The sequence below is a fragment of the Myxocyprinus asiaticus genome, chromosome 14 (assembly GCF_019703515.2).
Source record: "Myxocyprinus asiaticus isolate MX2 ecotype Aquarium Trade chromosome 14, UBuf_Myxa_2, whole genome shotgun sequence".
Lineage (NCBI taxonomy): Eukaryota > Metazoa > Chordata > Actinopteri > Cypriniformes > Catostomidae > Myxocyprinus > Myxocyprinus asiaticus.
In genome coordinates, this window is record NC_059357.1 from 21,035,997 (window position 1) to 21,049,242 (window position 13,246).

Here is a 13,246-nt window from a genome sequence, read left to right on the forward strand (position 1 = left end):
ATCGCAAACGGCTTTTTTTTATTTCCAAAGTACTGTCACTGTGACAGATATGAAGTCAAATATGATCTAACGATGATCTTATATGATCAAGATCACCATATAAGATATAACGGGAAGAAGGGGACCCTTCTCCACCACTGCAGTGCATGGATTACTGTTTGTGAAAGGATAAGTGGATACAAATAATGTCATACTGCTAAAATGAAGTCTTTGCATTTATTCTGAATGCAGTATATAATATTGTTCAGTCGAAACAGCTGTTATTACGTTTTGATATGGAATATGATCATATTGAAGTAAGAATATTATTATTTATTGTATGTTTATATATATATATATATATACACAATTAAAACAACAGTTGTTGACCAATGTGCTATACAATAAGACCATCACATAAAACACTAACAAACACAATAAGACAAATACAAGGAGCATTCAAAAAAGTCAAACAGTATTATCAGCAAGAGAGAGAAAGTGCGTTCTTAACATGGATTTAAAAAAAGAGAGTCATTTAGCTGATCTGATGAACAGAGGCAGATCGTTCCAAAGTTTAGGCCCAGCTATGGCAAACGTCATGGTTACTTGTGTAACCTCCATTCCCTGATGGAGGGAACAAGACATTGTGTCGATGTAGTGACACTAGGGGTCACTCTTGGGAGCTCGAGACACCTCTGGTCTTTGATAAAAGGCCAATGAAAATTGGCAAGTGGTATTTGCATGCCACTCCCCCAGACATACGGGTATAAAAGGAGCTGGTATGCAACCACTCATTTAGGTTTTATGCTGAGGAGCCGAGACAAGGTCCGGCCATTTCAGCGGGTAGTTCAGCGTTGTGGCAGGAGGGACACAAAGTCTCGTTCCCCTCATCAGGGAATGAAGGTTACACAAGTAACCATAACGTTCCCTATCTGTCACTCACTCTACGTTGTGTCGATGTAGTGACACTAGGGGTCACTTTACGAAACGCCACAACTGGCTGAACTGTGTTACGTGAACTGGCAGTATGTGGTGGGCAGACCACTGTGTGCCTCATAGCCAGCACACCAGGTCAACACGTAACCTCCCCCAACATAGTTATGAGTGTCGAACGGCCCTTTGGGGACAAGTCGACTACCCAAAAGATAGAGACAGGTTAACCCAGTCGTGGCCTCTTTTCCACTTCTTTTTTTCCACTCCCTAAAAAAGAAGGGGGATTATCCGACTGGGCCGCCAAGTCTAGTCGGGGGGTGTCCCTCCCAAGGGGAAGACACCGCGGAGACCACACCTCGCCCAAAGTGAGGGGGGGATATTTAAGTGGAAAAATACGTCACATGCTCTTTCCGACCATGTGGAGAGTCTACAAGGTAGATCCTACCCAACGGGGGAGGAGTTACTACAAACATGGAGACTGGGGCAGAGGGGCTCTGCCCAAGGAAGACGCAGTTTGCCAACAGGGAAGCGAATTAGCAGAAGATATATATCGCATGGGGCTAGCCTTACAGGGAACCGCCACATGTGGAGCACCTACCCCAGAACAGGACTCTTAGTTAGCACGTGTACTGGGCCGGCAGCGAGTCTCTCTGAAAACTCGACTGCCAAAGGGCTCCAGGAAACAAAGTTTGTGAACACTACTGAGAATTAACGGCGCATGTCTTCATCTCAAAAGGAGGTGGAAGGCCCTATGTGCAAGCGATACACCTGGCCGACTATCCCGGGCTTATCCACTTGTATTGCGTGCCACTACCTGGGACGAAACCGGTTCCACCCGGAGGTTGTAGAACCTTGCAAAGGTGTTGGGTGTTGCCCAGCCCGCTGCTCTGCAAATGTCTGTTAGAGAGGCACCCCTGGCCAGGGCCCAGGAGGCCGCTACACCCCTGGTAGAATGGGCTTGTAGCCCATGTCCTGGGCGTGATATGCCATAGTTATGGCGTCAGTGAGCCAGTGGGTGAAACTCTGCTTGGAGACAGCGCTTCCTTTCTGCTGTGCACCAAAACAGACAAAGAGCTGCTCAGAGATCCTAAAGCTCTGCGTGTGATTCAAATGGATGCATAAAGCGCGCACCGGACACAGCAACGACAGGGCTGGGTCTGCCTCCTCCTGGAGCAGTGCTTGCAGGTTCACCATCTGGTCCCTAAAAGGGGTGGTGGGAACCTTGGGCACATAGCCCAGTCGGGGTCTCAGGATCACGTGAGAGTAGCCCGGACCGAAATCCAGGCAAGTTTTGCTGACAGAGAACACTTGCAGGTCTCCTACCCTCTTGATGGAAGTGAGCACAGTCAGGAGGGCAGTCTTCAAGGAGAGTGCCTTAAGCTCGGCTGACTGCAAAGGCTCAAAGGGGGCTCTCTGTAGACCCTGAAGAACTACAGAGAGGTCCCATGAGGGAACAAGGCGTGGTCTGGAGGGATTCAGCCTTTTGGAGTCATCTGTCGTGACCATGACACACCTGGAGACCAGTTCTAGGGGAACACATGCCCATAGAAATGAGAGGTCGGTCCAAGGGCTGAAAAGACGGTGACAGACTGTAAGGGGGTTCAGTGGAAAGGAGGAGGCGAGAACCGGCTTGACAACTTAAATAATAATTTAACGAACAACTTAACACACAACTAAAAACACACAGTACAGCTGTCTGCAATTCTCTCTCTCTCGAACTGTCGTCCCCAGCCGCTTTTAACCCTCGCGCGCCCCATCAGGCTGATTGGGGACCGGGTGTGTCTCATTCCAGCCCGGCCCCGCCCTCCTCGGCTCTACACTCCTCCCGGCGTTGCCTCAGGCCGGGGAGCCCCCGGCATGATGTACATCCCCCACCCTTCCTCTCCGGGGGGGGGCGTGCCTTATGCCCCGACTGCCGGCGGGTCATCGCCGCCTTCCTCGACCTGGGAGGAGACAGGAGGGGAAAAACAACAAAACAAAATGGCGAGGGAAAGGCCAACACGGAGCGACAGAGAGAGAGAGAGAGAGAGGAGAGAGAGAAAAAAAGAAACTCACCGGTTCTCTGATGCGCCGTCGCATGGTCCTCCATCACTACTCCACCCTCTCAGGCGGACTGCAGCCGCTCCTCCCCGGGCGGACCGGAGTCAGACCTCCGACCCCCAGCGGACAGAACGCCCCTCCGCGTTCCCGGCGTCCCGTGGGGACACTCCTCCTCCCCTGGCAGCGGCCCTACCACTCCAGGCGGTCGGGGAGTCGCTTCCCTCCTCCCCCCGTGGACGGCGGTCTTCTCTCGACCCCTCCGCGTTCCCGGGGGATGGCAGGGCACTCCTCCGCCCCCGGCAGCGGCTCCCTCGCTCCAGGCGGTCGGGGAGTCCCGTCCCCACTCACCTCGCGGACGGCGGCCGTTCCCCACGTCCGGGTGGTCGGGCTACTCCGTCCCCCATCGGATGGCAGCGGCGCTCCCCTGGGTGGACAGCAGTGTTGAGGACTCTGCGACGGGAATCCCTCCTCCTTCCCGGGTTTCGGCACCAGTGTAAGGGGGTTCAGTGGAAAGGAGGAGGCGAGAACCGGCTTGACAACTTAAATAATAATTTAATGAAACAACTTAAAACACACAACTAAAAACACACAGTACCGCTGTCTGCAATTCTCTCTCTCTCGAACTGTCATCCCCGGCCGCTTTTAACCCTCACGCGCCCCATCAGGCTGATTGGGGACCGGGTGTGTCTCATTCCAGCCCGGCCCCGCCCTCCTCGGCTCTACACAGACAAATAGGCCAGCCTGGGAGATGGGGCAGCAAGGGACCGTGTCCTGTCGGCCTCACCCATCTCGACCAGCGGCTGCCCGGGAAAGCATGTCGTCATCTCCGCATCAGCCTGTGACTGGGCAATCGTCCCCAAAGGGAGGAGCCCAGCTGAGGCTTCCGCGTCTGACTGGATGAGCCCTCTCTCCGATGTTGCGCTCGAGAGCTCATCACTTTCGCGGGCTCCGAATCGGAGGTCGAACTCACCATGAGACGAGCCGGCAGACTCATCCGGAAGCCCGATCGGGGCAGACGAGCGTGCTGGGGAATGGGAGGTCCGCGGGGGGATACCCAGTGGAGGCAGTCCCATTGGGGTCCCCAAATCGCCCCCAGTGCTAGCCGCACTGGCCTCATACCTGTGGGTAAATGGACCAAGGCGGGGAGCTTCAGCGGTGGCTTGCTTGAGCTAAGATTAGCCAGTCGTCGAGATAGTTGAGAATGCGAATGCCCACCTCCCTTAACGGGGCAAGGGCAGCCTCTGCGATCTTCGTAAAGACGCGAGGAGACAGGGACAGGCCGAAAGGGAGGACTTTGTAATGATACGCCTGACCCTCGAACGCGAACCGCAGGAAGGGTCTGTGTCGAGGAAGGATCGAGACGTGAAAGCACGCATCCTTCGGGTCTACCGCCGCGAACCAATCTTAATGCCGGACGCTCGCTAGAATGCGTCTTTGCGTCAGCATCTTGAACGGGAGTCTGTGTAAGGCCCGGTTCAGTACTTGCAGGTCCAAGATTGGCCGCAACCCACCGCCTCTTTTCGGTACAATGAAGTAGGGGCTGTAAAACCCCTTCTTCATCTCGGCTGGAGGGACAGGTTCTATCGCGTCCTTCCGTAGGAGGGTAGCAATCTCCACGCAAGGTAGCAGCGTTTCCGACTTTCACCAAGGTGAAGTGGACACCGCTGGACCTGGGCGGATGCCCGGCGAAGTGAATCGCGCAGCCGAGTCGGACGGTCCGGACCAGCCCTCCTGACGGACTGGAAAGCGCAAGCCATGCGTCCAAGTTCCGCGCATGGGGGACCAAAGGGACAACGTCATTGGATGTACCGGCGGGTGGGGCCTCGCAGCGGGGTGGAGCTCGAGGTGCCACACCACATCGTGGCCGTGCTGAGTCCGAGGACATCGAAGCACTTACCTGGCTCCTTGTGACCACCCCCGGAACAGCCTGGGACGGGGGAGGAAGAGGCCTGTCCTCATGACCCGTGGAGACTGTCACATCGGGGGCGGATTTGTGCCACAGCTGGGCGCTCGGGCGGGAGACCGCCGCTGGAGCGCCAACCTGCTAAATGGAGTGGTGGACTGTGGTCGTGATGCCAGCCGTACACACCGGATATGTGACCCAGGGAACAAGGAAACCACTCTTGCGGAGCTCTTGAGTACTGCAGCCACTTAGGCATGCAGCGCAATTAAATGCAAAAGATAACAAAAAGATGAAGATCTGCTTACCAGCTCCAGAGCAGCGGGTTCCGTTGTCCCTGGGTCGCCCGTCTCAGGGGCGCTTCGAAGACCTCCGTGGGTTCTTCGGTGCCGGCTGTGAGACGGGTGGCATCGGCTTCCTGCGGTGGGCTCCACGCCGGGGCCGGGCCGGAGCAAGATAAGCCGGCTAGCATCCATCTACTGCTCTACCATCGAGAACTGCTGGGCAAAGTCCTCGACGGTGTCACCGAATAGGCCCGCCTGGGAAATGGGGGCAGCAAGGAATCGTGTCCTGTCGGCCTCACCCATCTCGACCAGGTTGAGCCAAAGGTGGCGCTCCTGGACCACTAGTGTGGCCATCGTCCGCCCGAGAGACCGCGCTGTGACCTCCGTCGCTCGGAGAGCGAGGTCGGTCGCCGAACGCAGTTCCTGCATCAATCCCGGGGCAGAACTACCCTCGTGCAGTTCCTTTAGCGCCTTGGCGGACTTGCAGGAGAGCCATGGCGTGCAGGGCGGAGGCGGCTTGTCCAGCAGCGCCGTAGGCTTTGACCGTCAGAGATGACGTAAACCTACAGGCCTTGGACGGGGGCTTTGGGCACCCACACCAGGTGGCTGCGCTCTGTGGGCATAGGTGCACCGCGAGCGCCTTTATCCACCGGGGGATTGCCGAATAACCCTTGGCTGCCCCACCATCGAGGGTAGTGAGAGCGGGGAAGCTGAAAAGATCGGGACCGGGCAGTAAAAGGTGCCTCCCGTGACCTTGTCAGCTCTTCATGCACTTCCGGGAAGAAAGGAAAGGGGCGGGGCGTGGCTTTGAGCGGCGCCGCGAGCCCACGAACCAATCACAGAGCCGCGAGGGTTCAGGGAAGAGCGGTGAAATCCACTCTAACCGACGCTCGCGGCTGTCCGGGAAAGCATGTCGTCATCTCCGCGTCAGCCTGTGACTGGGCGATCGACCCCGAAGGGAGGAGCCCAGCTGAGGCTTCCGACTGGACGAGCCCGCTCTCCAATGCTGCGCTCGAGAGCTCATCACTTTCGCGGGCTCCGAATAAGAGGTCGAACTCGCCGTGAGACGAGCCGGCGGACTCACCCGGAAGCCCGATCGGGGCAGACGAGCGTGCTGGGGAATGGGAGGTCCGCGGGGGGATACCCGGCGGAGGCGGTCCCATTGGGGTCCCCAAATCGCCCCCAGTGCTAGCCGCGCTGGCCTCAAACCCGTGGGTAAAAGGACCGAGGCGGGAGCCTCTGGGGTGGCTCGCTTTCTTACGAAGGCGAGCCGCGACCGCAACGTTGCCATGGACATATTCTCGCAATGAGAACGTGACCATCCACGAACGCTGTCTCCGCGTGAGCAGTGCCCAGACACGAAAGACAGTGATCGTGACCGTTAGAAGGCGAGAGATAACGAGCACAACCAGGAATAACACACAATCGGAAAAGCATCTTTAAAAAGACGCGTCTTTAAAAAGACGTTCCGTGTGTGCGCTCTTTTAGAGAAATATATACTCTTTTAGAGGGGAAAAATGCTCTTTCAGAAAATATACTCTCTAGTTTTTCTGCCGAAGCGCCCAGGGGCGTTCTCTGCAGTGCACCAGTGCAGAGGAGGGAGAAGCCGCTGAAATGCGCCGTCAGATCCAGCAGGTGAATGAACAGTAGTATTCAGCTCAGCGAGCATGACCGTTCGGCTCCGAAGAGAAAATCTGAATGAGTGGTTGGATACCAGCTCCTTTTATACCCGTATGTTCGGGGGAGTGGCATGCAAATACCACTCGCCAATTTTCATTGGCCTTTTATCAAAGACCAGAGGTGTCTCGGGCTCCCAAGAGTGACCCCTAGTGTCACTACATCGACACCAACGTCGAGTGAGTGACAGATAGGGAATCACTGACTAGGTTTACACTGATGAGCTTAAATAAAATAACTGTTTGTCATGTCTCCAAGTGGACTTCACAAGCAAAATCATGAATCATTAGACATGTTACATTCCATCCCATATACAAATTCAGATAGATTTGTTTCCCCTTTTAAAATGTGCAAACAAGAGCCCTGCAAAGGAACAAACCACTTAATTTAGATTTTCAGCCCATGCAGCTACAAAGTCAATAAAAGCTACAAGAGAGACAATGATGCCCACAACAATGACAAGGAAGCAGGTGTATGTTATATGGTTATACTGGCATGTGAACTCAACATCAGAGTACTGAGTTTTAATCCGGGTAATCCCCACAATTGGGTCCCTATGTTAGACTGAACAGCACAGGTCTGATTCTTGGACAATGGACAAACACTGTAAAAAGAGGGATAGAGACTCAGAGCTGCAGAGAATAAAAATTGCACACATCCACACACATGCATAAGCACAAAGTCTTTGATCATCTGGCTACATGCCTTGATATGATATTTTGTGTGTATTTATATGTGTGACAATCTGGCGAGCGGTATCAAATCGTCACATACATATAAATACACAAAAAATATAATATCTTAGATGGTCTTAAAAGGATAGTACAATTCTGTCATAATTTACTCACCCTAATGTCTTTTCAAATTGTATTACTTTCTTTCTTAAGCGGAACACATAAGGAGAATTTTATAATGAATATTTCGGTCTGTCTTTTCAATACAATGGCAGTAGATAATATTTCACTTTAAAGTTTGAAAAAGGGCACAAAAGTAACATAAAAGTAGTCCTTGTGACTCCTTGCAAGACTTCCCTAGGCAAATGATAGATTTTGGTGAGAAACGACCTGAAAGTCATTTTTCAGTGAAAATCTTGACATCCATTGCTCGTTAATAAGTACTATGAGAAAAGTTTCAGTGTTCCAAGGAAGAAGGAAAATCATACAGGTTTGGAACAAATAAGAAGGTGAGTAAATTGACAGAATGTTTTTGTGTGAAATGTGTCATTAAAGGAATATTCTGGGTTCAATGCAAGTTAAGATCAATTGACAGCATTTGTGGCATATTGTTGATTACCACAAAAAATTATTTTGACTTGTCCCTACTTTTCTTTAAAAAAGGCAAAGATCGAAGTTACAGTGAGGGAGTTACAATGGAAGTGAATGGGGCCAATTTTTGGAAGCTTAAAATTTTATAAAAGCACTTACAATAATACTGTTCTGTTAAAAGTTGTGTATTATTTGAGCTGTAAGTTATTTAAATAATCGACAGTCTTTTTAATCACACTAAAATCGTGTTAACACACATATTGTTTATGTCTTGTGGCTAAACTTTTGAAAACTGAGTATTTTAACATTTACAGATTGGCCCCATTCACTTCCATTGTAAGTGTCTCACTGTAACCCAGATTTATTTTTATTTTTTTTAAGAAAATATTCCTTTGACTGACACCCCATGACAAAGCTTTTTCATTCATTTTTATACAATACAATTCCCTTAATATTTTGGACCAGTTAGCATATATCATTATACTTTAGGTTATCTTGTTTCCTTCTTACAATGACTTTGAACTATTGAAGTTCGATTTAATGTAAGCACACATTGTGAAGGTTTTTCTATGTCATTCCTAATTTTTTCCACTAGAGTGTGCAAACTTCAATTTAGTGTAATATATTTTCTGATTGTTAGTTTTGGGTAAAGACAACTGTACAGTTGAAGTCCTTTATCTTTATTAGCACGCATTTAGTGTACACGTCAAGAAAAATTCAGTTAATCAGTTAATTTTGGTACATTAATATATTATGTGTGTTCCAGTGTTACATTGTTTCCAGGATTTTTTGTAATGATAATATTGATTATTATGATGTTGTTATTTAATTATTTGCACTTACTGTATTAAATTATTCACTTTTGGAGAAGAAAGCTTAATTATTTTTAAGGTTTTACTACTTCTTCAACCTTACCACATTCTAGAAACCTACTTTCAAGGAAATTCTCCTCCAACTGTCATTTAGGAGTGAAATGTTTATTTGTCGGCACCAGCTGCTTTGTTTTTTGTTTCCAGTCATTCATGACTTGTTTTTCCAGGACCTTCCTGTCCACATTCCAACCATAACAACATTAACAGACATACAGTATGTGTTGTTAATGAATCCATTGATGGGCTAATTGTACTGTACCTCCTTAAATAGTTACCAAACCTTAATTTTTCTGAAATTTAAACTAAATTTATTAGTATCTTTTTTTGTCTTTTAACTGAATGACACATACAGTAATTGTGTTTTTCTGCATTATTGATTCTGCCTGAGCCAGTTTCAATATTCAAGATCTTTAGTTGGATGTTTGGGTATCTCTTTCGACTGGCATGTCCAAAGCAAACAGCTCCTCATCGCACACAACTGCACACACACACACACACACACACACACACACACACACACACGTTGGTGCAAATATCATTATGAGGACTCTCCATAGGCATAATTATTTTTATACTGTACAAACTATGGATTCTATCCCCTAACCCCAACCCCAACCCTACCCCTAAACCTAACCCTCACAAAAAACTTTTTCAATAAAACATCATTTAATATGTTTTTTTTTTAAGTGATTTGAATTATGGGGACACTAGAAATGTCCTCATAAACCACATTTATAGCATAATACCCTTGTAATTACCTGTCTGTAACCTAAAGAAATGTCTTCGTAAACCACTTAAACCTGCCCACACACACACACACACACACACACACACACACACACTCACAAAAAGACACAGTTGTGTGCAGCTTTCCTGTCATATTTGCACATTCATAATTTTTTATTGCATTCTTTTCAAAATGTTTTGTTAACAAAAATGCAATTCCTGCTCTTTATATAAAAATTGACACCTTATTTTTTAGCATCCCAGAATTCTTCAGTCCAACATGCCATCAGTGTTACAACTACACTGTACAAAGTAGTAACCTGCAATTTTTAATAAATTAGAAGATTTTTGACTTGAATCAAACCAGTTTTAAATTAGGTGTTACCACATTAAGCTGCTTCATCAGTTAACAAAGAAATTTGCTTCATAGTAACATTTAAATTAACTGGTTTTTATTCAACTCAAAAGTGTTATTTAATTCATCTGTGGTGGAGGGGGCGTGGTTGAGCACCGGTTTGTGAATGGAGAGCGAGATCAGGAGATGAGAACGGTAAGGATCATCACCTGGCAATGATTGTCTCTAGCTGTTTGTCATTGCAGTGAGAGTGGAGACGTGCTTTAAGAGCGAGCCAGATGCCAGTGAGATGGAAAGAGTTTTGAGACACAAGTTGAAAGACACTGTGTTAATTTGTGTCTGCTGAAAAGCGTATTTTGAAGTGTGTCCACTGAAAAGCGTGAATTTTGAGTGTAAAAATAATTAGGTTGGATTTGCCGTCTCCTGCTTCCTAACTGTGAACACTGGTGCCAAAACCCAGGATCGAGCTGGGATGTACCGCATACTTTGAGTATCAAGGGGGGTACATACCAGCCCTTGGTGGATTTGGGATGCAGCCAAACCTCCATCCATCAATGCCTGGTTCAAGATGAGGCTTTGGGTGCTAGTCACGAGGTGAAGGTAAGGTGTGTGAATGGGGATATCCACGATTATCCTGTAGTGACCGTGACGATTCAATTTCAGGGACAAAAGCATAGTGTCGAGGCTGCGGTTCACACCTCACCCATATAACAGAGCATTTCAGTGTGGGATTTGTGATGCGCTGGCTGGGGAGGCGGAGCTGGGGCCGTCTATATCAGTTCCACATCAGAATGACATAAGGGAGGGGGAAGTCTCGGCTTCCCCAGCCCTTAGAGGATTTCCCGCAGGGGATTTCCCTCTGGAGCAGACATGAGATGAGACTCTTAGGCACGCCTTCGACCAGGTGATTGATGGTCTCCATCTTCAGCCAGACATTGCACTCGCCCATCTGTACTTTTATATTTTAAATGACCGGTTGTATCGAATGACGCAGGATGCACAGACAAAGGAAGATACGACCCAGTTATTGATACCGAAGAACCAGACGGCTCATTATAATCTGATGGAGGGTCACTTAAAGCACGAAAAGACACTGAAGCGTCTAATGGCTCGTTTCAATTGGCCAGGCATTCATGGAGATATTCGCAGATGGTGTGCGGCATGCCGTGAATGTCAGCTGGTGAATCCGCCGACCACACCAAGAGCACTTTTGCACCCGCTTCCTTTGATTGAGGTCCCCTTCGATAGAATTGGTATGGACCTCATTAGGCCATTAGAGTGGACGGTACGCGGGCATTGCTTTGTGTTGGTTCTGACGGACTACGCAACGTGATATCCGGAAGCAGTGCCTTTGTGCAACATCTCAGCACGTAGTGTTGTGTGCAGCAAAAACAAAATTCAATACATTCTTGACTTGAGAGCAAAACTCCACACATTGGGGCAACTATCACAGGAGAATTTGCTACAGGCTAAACAACGTCAGACCCTGCTGTATAACAGGCGAGCTCTTCTACTGGAGTTTACACAGTGAGAAAGTCCTTGTATTACTACCCACATCAAGCTCTAAATTGCTCATAAAGTGGCAAGGGCCCTTTGAGGTCACACGGCAAGTCGGGGAAGTCGATTATGAGGTTAAACATATGGATGGGGAGGAGCACATCAGATTTACCACCTCAACCTCTTAAAACCATGGAGGGAGGTGGTCCCCATGGCTTTGGCAATGGTGGTACAGGAGAGGGAGGAGCTCAGGCCAGGTGCAAATTAAAAGCCAATCGCGGAACCCCGGTCAATTGTGGAGACCACCTCTCACCATCGCAAATCATGGACATGGCCCGGTTGCAAAGAGAATTCTCAAACATGTTCTTGCCCCTTCCCGGCCGTACGAACCTCATAAAACACCATATCGAAACAACCCAAGGGGTAATGGTACACAGTCAGCCCTACTGATTATTCGAGCACAAAAAAAAAAGTGGTTCGAGAAGAATTAAAGGCCATGCTAGATATGGGGGTAATAGAAGAATCCCACAGTGACTGGGCCAGCCCGGTGGTGCTGGTTCCGAAGAGCGACAACTCCAACCAAGCGGTTCTGTGTGGATTATAGAAAGGTCAATGCAGTGTCTAAATTTGATGCATATCCTATGCCTCGTATTGACGAACTGCTCGATCGGTTGGGTGCAGCTCACTTTTATTCAACACAAGTGTTATTGGCAGATCCCATTAACACCAATGTCCCGTGAGAAAACGGCTTTCTCCACACTGTTTGGCTTACACTAATTTGTGACCCTTCCATTCGGTTTGTTTGGAGCCCTGGCTGCATTTCAGCACCTTATGGACAGAGTCCTCAGGCCGCGCTCTGCGTATGCCGCTGCCTATATGGATGACATCATTATATACAGTAATGATTGGCAGTGCCATATACAGCACCATATGCAGCATCTGGGGGTGGTTCTGAGGTCGCAACAATGGGCAGGACTCACGGCAAACCCCAAGAAGTGTGCAATTGGATGGGTGGAGGTATGCTATCTGTGGTTCCACTTGGGTCACAGAGTGGTGCACCCCCAAATTGATAAGACCGCAGTGGTTGCGGCATGCCTGAAACCCAAGACCAAAAAGGAGGTGAGACAGTTCCTGGGGCTGGCTGGCTATTATAGGAGGTTTGTGCCTAATTATTTGGATGTCACCAGCCCGGTGACTGATCTCACTAAAAAGGGAGCCCCAGACCCGGTCCAGTGGTCGGAGCCGTACCAACAGGCTTTTATGCCGGTGAAAGCTGCACTTTGTGGTGGGCCATTGTTACATGCTCCTGATTTTTCTCTCCCTTTTGTTGTACAGGCCAACGTGTCGGACAGGGGGTTGGGAGCCATGTTGTCCCAGGTAGTGGAGGGGAGGAGCGCCAGGCACTCTCTCAATGGTGCTGTACCTCACCTCTCTCGCCAAAAGCTTCCAGCTGATGTACAGCACCATTGAGAGAGTGCCTGGCCATCAAGTGGGTGGTCCTCACCCTTTGGTACTACCTCCTGGGACTGGCTGTCACCCTCTGCACACCCTGCTCCAGTGGCTCCATCGCATGAAGGAAACCAACGCGTGGATCACCCATTAATATCTGGCTCTTCAGCCTTTTAAGTTCAAGGTGGTCCACAGACCGGGGACACAGATGGCTTTTGCGGACTTTCTCTACAGAAATGAGTGGGGGGGGGGGGTACTGGGTAGGCCAG

General features: G+C 49.2%; 2 protein-coding genes across 9 annotated transcripts in view; one reads left to right on the forward strand and one right to left on the reverse strand.

The window, feature by feature from the left end:
• LOC127451348 (meiosis-specific coiled-coil domain-containing protein MEIOC-like) overlaps positions 1-13,246 on the reverse strand; it is a 73,454-nt gene that overhangs the window by 44,552 nt on the left and 15,656 nt on the right. The window lies entirely within an intron of this gene.
• The window catches only part of mylk5 (myosin, light chain kinase 5), a 68,374-nt gene that overhangs the window by 15,335 nt on the left and 39,793 nt on the right, over positions 1-13,246 (forward strand). The gene's annotated exons all lie outside the window — the stretch shown is intronic.